Source organism: Vicugna pacos, chromosome 12, assembly GCF_048564905.1.
Source record: "Vicugna pacos chromosome 12, VicPac4, whole genome shotgun sequence".
NCBI lineage: Eukaryota > Metazoa > Chordata > Mammalia > Artiodactyla > Camelidae > Vicugna > Vicugna pacos.
Window position 1 is genome coordinate 66,638,460 of NC_132998.1, and position 6,628 is coordinate 66,645,087.

The window sequence follows — 6,628 nt, forward strand, 5'->3', positions numbered from 1 at the left end:
TTTAAACAGAAACCTGAGCAGGCCCCTCACCCTCAGATTCTGCTGTGGTTCGCTGTTGAACTTCAGCCTGCCCCATCCCTGCGCCTCTCCAGCCCCGTCTTCCCTCTACCCCATTTCTGCCCTTAGAACCTGGGCTTCCTGCGGGCATCCACTACCCTTCTCTGCATGTTGCTGTGTGAACTCCTGTCCTTCTGGATGCCAGGGGCCCTGGCCCTGCCTGCCCCCCTGCAGAGGCTGCCGACCGTGAGTCCGAGCGCAAGACGTGGCTAATGACCTCATACTCCCAGAGCCTGGTGCAGAACCTGGTGAGCCCCCCATGCCAGGACTCTGACTTCTGGAAATCCAGCCAAGGATAGTACCCTAAATGAAAAGCTCTGTACACGTTCTTGTTTAAGGTGTTGAAAGCATAAATACAATCTAAATATTGACCACTAGGGTTAACTAAATTAAGGTATATTTACCTAGTTGTAATACTGGGCAGATATGAAAAACTGTGCTTACAAATATTTAGCAATAATACAGAAAATATTTGTCATGCTGTTAAGGAAAAAAATATGCAGAATCTGTGCTAGAAACTATGTTGAAAAAGACTGAAAGGTTGACACAACATTGTGAACTGACTATACTTCAATAAAAAAAAAGGTCAAAAAACAAAATAAAACGAAAGACTGAAAGGGAACACACAGGCTCAGCCATTGATGCTGGAGGTGGGGCTGAGGGTTTCTCTTCCTTTTTCTCTGCAATGAACAGGTCTTAATTGTTTCAAGCATTATATGTTGCTTACTAGGGACCTCCAAATGCAAACAGAAACAGCCACAGAAAACCTAAAAATAAAAAAGTAAAGATACATTAATTAAGCACAAACAAAAAAAGTTATTTTGGCCACTATAAAAATACCTGTCTCATAGGGTTACTAGAAACTTCACTGAGCTCACCTGTCACGCTGAGGGCAGCACTCCAGTGAGTAAACGCTCCTTACTTTTATAAACACCATGTGAAGTAGAATTTCTCTATTTTATTTTTTAAGTATTATTTTTCCACTATAAAGAGTAGACATGATCATTATAGAAAATTTGGAAACTACAGGAAAAAGAAAGAAAGGTAAAAAAGCCTTCCTTTTTTTTAACTTAAAGACAACTATTGCTAATATTTTGGTGTATTTTTTCCAGTCTCCTTTCTATATGTGGGTTAGATTTTATTATGTTTGAGGCCAGAAAAAAGATTGGGAGAATCAAGGAAGAATTTAAAGCAAAAAGATAAAGGCAAAGTGGCCAAAATCATCACAAAATAAAGAATGGTGGTCTCAGCACGGTGTCTAGTTATGAGAAAACAGACCAAGAAATTCATGATGCAAAATGTTTGAGTGGCAAGAAAAGGGGAAAAACATAATCACCGATAAAAAAAATATAACCATAAGGTAAGACAAACACATGTACCCCGGAGCTTACATTCTGCATGTGTAGCGTGCCCTTCTTTCTGGTCGTCAGTAGGAACATTTCAGCCAGTTCGGTAAGTCTTGCGATGGGTGTGGTGCAAAGCATTCCGCTCTAAGACCAGTCTAATCAGTCAGGGCGCTTCTTGTGTGGCAGGAGGTCTGGAGGCTGGTGTGGCTGCTAGAAGGTGACATCAAGGACCACAGGCTCCTCCCTGCATCCTGCATCCTGAGTGTGTGGCCTTTGTCTTCATGATGGCCAGAGGGCTGCTGTAACTCCAAGCATTGTGCTCAGTTCCAGGCAGGAGGATGTGCAAGAGCAGAGGGGCAGGCGGCTGGTTTTGCAAAAGCTTCACTGTGTGCTGGAGTGAGGAGTGGGCAGGAGTGCAGCAGGGAGGGAGCAAAAGCCAGCCTGAGGCTCATCCCAGAGGCTGGGAGCTTTTCTGAGAAGCTAGGGTGCGAATTCCTCCCAGAGGCTGAGGAGCAGAAACATTTACCGCTGGCTCCTGGCCCCCACTGGCTAAGGGCCACCCCAGGAGCGTTCATCCCCTGCCCTTCAGAGCAGCTCAGGTGTGGGCTGAGTGCAAAGTGAAGAAGCAGGTCCCCTAAGGACCACCCCGTCAGCTGCAGCTAAGGTCAGAGGACCCACCCAGGCTTCTGACCCTTTAAAGCTGAGCAGCCATCCTGACATCCTCGCAAGAGGCACAGTGAGCAAACCCACCAACAGGGTTCCGGGCCCCCCTGGGTGAGGGTGATGGGGAAGTACATGGTAACCCCAAAGAGGGGACGTGAAGGAACATTGCCTTGGTGCTAAGCAGAGCAACGGTACCAGGCCTCCTACCCTCAAGACAGCCACTGTGAGCTGACCTCACCTGGTTTGCAGGTGTGAACACAGGTGTGGCAGGATGTGTGCAGGTGTGAGGTGTGTGTGGGACAGGAGTTGATGCATAGCATGGAGTCTCTCCCCAGGTGTGCCCCCCATCTCCTGCCTGGGTTAGGTTTTATGGGATAGTCAAAAAACCCAGCATACAGGCAGGCCTTTTCTCGAGTCCTGGTTTCTGTCCGGTGTCAGCACTGACAGAATCCTGTCAGCTGCACCGGGTGCCTCCGCCTCACACCGGTGAGTGGAATCTTCTTATACATAGAGCTTTGTATGGAGGAGGATAAAACAATTTAGCCTAAAAACTGCCTCAGCCATCATTTGGGTTGATGACAGAAGAACAACTTTGATTTTATTTCTTATTTCTTTTGTGCAAATTGGGAGCAGATAAGAGTAGCCAGCCGAGGCACATAACCTGCAGGAGGTAGCCTGGCTCCTGCTTCTGCAGAACTGGCTCATCGCACGGGGCGGCCCTAACCCTGGAGACAGACAGAACCCTAGCCCTGGAGAGCAGGAGCCCCTGTGCTCCCCTGGGGGTCCTGCATGAGCTCACACCGAGAGGACACTGACCGCCCCGAGGTGTCTCAGCCTTGCCCTTGTGGTCAGCTCCTGGGAGGGGAGTGGAGCCAGCAGCCTCAGCCCCACCAGCCACTAGGACCTCACCCTGTCCTTCCTCAGTGACCCCCATCCTGCTCACATGGCAGGTGTCTCAGGGCAGGTGACGTGTCCTAGGCAGGGATGGCGAAGGAAAGGAGGGTCTTGTTCAGGAGGGTACATGCCCAGAGTGGGCAGCAGGATGGGCACAGGTGGACCCCTAAGGGCGGCGCCTCGGGGTCTCCAGGGACCAGTCCCCCATCCTCCACCCCAAACACACAATATATTACACTGAACCTGTCTGTGGCAGCACCGTCCCCTGGAGGGCAGGGATGTCCCATCCCTCCTAGCCCCAGTCCACATTTGCTGGGATCAGGAGAGTGGGGTTAGTTTTTAATCTCCTTCTGTATCAGTGAGCATTCTGTGGTCGCAACCAAGCTATAGAAACCAACTCTGGGAAACTTAGCTAAAAGGAAATGTATTGGGAGGGTGCTGGGGACTCCCGGGTGGAAAAGAAGGCACAAAGGGGCACATGGCTGCTCGGGCACGGTGTGGGTGGGGGTGGCAGCAACTCCCTCGTGGTGGAGCTGGCCCCTCCCCCACTCTCTGGGCCCCCACCCCCTGAAGATCCACCTCTGGGCAGGAACAGGCATAGGAACAGACCCTCCAGGCTGGAGGGGGGCTATGATCCCCAACAGGGAAGCGGGTGCCCTTGGGGAGGGCAGGCCCTGGACCCCACATCAAAGTGGCCGTTCACTCCACATTGCTGTCGTGTTTGCAAAATGATGAGGAAAGGCTTCCACTCTTGGGTGGAATCCTGGGCCCGCCACACCCAAACTGCTCCCTCCCTTCAGGCCCGTCACTAGTCAGCTCTGACCACACCCTCCCCGAGTGCTCCCCTATGGGGCTCTTCCTGCTCGCTGTGGGGGGAGCCAGGCTGCCAAGGAGAACGCAGCTTGTGCTGCAGGAGGCCACGCTTCCGCCCCCAGGGCTGCAGCCACCTGACGAAGGGCCTTCCCATGAAGGAGCCGAGGAGGCTGGGGGCACAAATAAATGCACTTCCCCCTCTGTTACTGCTCCCCTCCGTCCCCAACACCAGGCCTGGGGCCAAGATGGGGTCAGGACTCTCCAGACGCTGGACAGGCACTGTCCAGGTGCCATGAGGGCCAGGGTTGAGTTAAACGCTCAGAGTTAAAATGTATGATTCTCGTGAGCACACACCCACCTGGTAGCGAGGCCCATCTCAGAATGAGCTGCAGGCCCTGTCTAGGGCACCCTAACAAGGACGTGTTACTTTCGTGATGAAAAATATTCGGAGAAGAGAATTTTATTCCATGGAAACAGCTCCTTTTGCTCCCCCTTCTGGTCACTCAGGGGAGACGCAAGCACCTGAGCAGGGAGGAGAGTCGGGAGGGGAGGGAGGGGAGGGGAGGGGAGGGGAAGGCAGGGGAGGGAGGACCGTCTCCCTGTGGCACTGGGGGTGGGGGTGGGGGTGGGGGGCTCAGGATGTCTCCTCTTCCTCCCTACACACCTGAGGGGAAACCACTGCCCCGACAAGTGTGCTGTTCCATTCATTCCAAACACATGTAGCTCCTTCCAGAGGAGACGGGGCTCCTTGAGGAAGCTGCTTGGTGGGAGTGGATGTTCTTAGGCTCACAGAAGGGCTGCTTTTTAAATCAACAGCAGCAGAGAAGGGACACTGCAGACAGCATTTGGAGCCGCAAGTGTGTGTGAATACGCGTGTGTGCCTGTCAGGGGTATACGCCTGTTTGCGGGCACGTGTGCACGAATGTGGGAGTGTGTATACACACCAGGGCCCGCATGAGGAGGGTGTATCACACTAAAGCACTAAAACGAGAACAAGCTTTTCTGCTCTCAAAGCATCATAACCAAGCCAGAAGTGGAAGGGGAGAGGAGAACCTTGCATGCAGAGGGTGGTATGATTGCCCCTCCTCAGGTCTCAGCAGAAGGGAAGCAGCATTGACTGGTTCAATGATCTCTCCCCCACTCACCCCATGATTATGCTTTTGTAGGACCAAGGACTCTTCCTCTGTGGCATTTATCAGGGTTAAATTTTTTTCTTCCAGTTTTACTGAGATATAATTGACACAATCATGATTAAATTTTAATTTCTATTGAAGTATAAAAAAACATGGCATCAAAAAGTGCACAAATCTTTAGTATGTAGCTTGACAGCTTTATACATACGTGTGCACCATGTTTCCACCTCTCTTTCAAGCCAGAGAACTTCTGTAGGACCTGGCAGTTCCCTATTGTCTTTCCCAGGCAATACCCTCTTAGCCAAACCCAAGAGGCAGAGGTCATGAGCACACTGAACTCAATGCGGTCTGAGAGGTCAGGGCTGATGCTAACCTCCTGTGCTAGACACTCAGCATCATGAGAGCAGGGAAGCGGCCCCTCTGCTGACCTGTGCCCCAGCACTAAGCACAGCCTTCGGTGGTAAATAAAGGCCCGTGGAACGAATACAGTGATGCTCACCATCCGCAACAGACCTGGACAAGGTGCCTGCAGGTTGTGCCTAAGCGTGGGCAACCATTTCATTCTTGCTGGAGCGTATGATCGTCGGATGTGATGCAGAGATCAGGCGCCTGCTTCTGTTCTTCTCTGTCCTCATCCTGAAACCAAGGCACCTTGATGCAGCTACCAGCTGCAGGCCGCAAGGGGCGGTCCCCCCTTATGCCAGTGTCAGTGGCTGAAGAGGCCCCCAAGGAAACCACTGCCCTATGGGGCAGCTCCAAGACACAGCAGGATTTGGGGTATGGTTAGTCTCCAAACCAGACTAGAAGTAATGGGAGAGTCACAGAAGAGGCCTCAGCACCCTGTATCTCACACATAGGCTCACTCAGGAAGCCCAAGCACACAAACTCATGCCCTTTGCAAGTCATTCCAGGAAGAATGCTTTCGGCTGCAAGTAATAAGACAATGCAATGGCAGTGGCTTAAACAGGCTGGTTTATTTCCTTACATTGTGAGCTCTGGGGGTACATGACTGGAGACTCTGGCTGCATGATGTCTGGTCAGGGCCAGTGATGCCACAGCACCGTCCTCACCAACCAGAGGATGAATGCTGAAGAGGACCCAGGGATCCAGTGGGTTGCCCCGACCTTTCACTGACCAGGACCCTTGGTCACGTGCTGCTCCTGGACCAATCACTGGACTGTGGCTCAGACTGGCTACCACCCTCCTAGGACTAGGAGAGGCTGTACCTTGGAGGTCAAGGGGCCTCTGCACACCAGTGAAAAAGCAGGGGTCCATTAGTAGGAAGGGGACAGCTGTTTGGTCAACCACGAGAAAAAGATACCCATTTCGGGGTCTTGAGCAACCAGACAGCACTCTTCTCATTCAACCCATGCTGAGGGAGCACGTGGGGTGTGACGGCCGCTCTGGGAGCAGGTGATCTGACATCGGCACACACACAGGGTAACCCCACAAGGGCTATGTTTGCCATGCAGACGCAGGTGGGTGGGCAGTCAGGAGGCCCTAGGCAGAGCCAATGAGCACCTTGGCCTGACAATCGGCAGCCAGGCCAGCTGCCAGGGCTAGGAGGGAAGGGGTGTGGGGTGGGCATGGTAGCTGCTCCAAGGAGTCTGGGGTCTAGTCTGAGCATGATGGTAAGTCTGCAGTTTTGAGCAGGAATGGAGCCAAACCTGATGTGTTTTCAAGAGATTACTTTGCTGGGTGTAGGCTGGCTTCTGTGGGTGA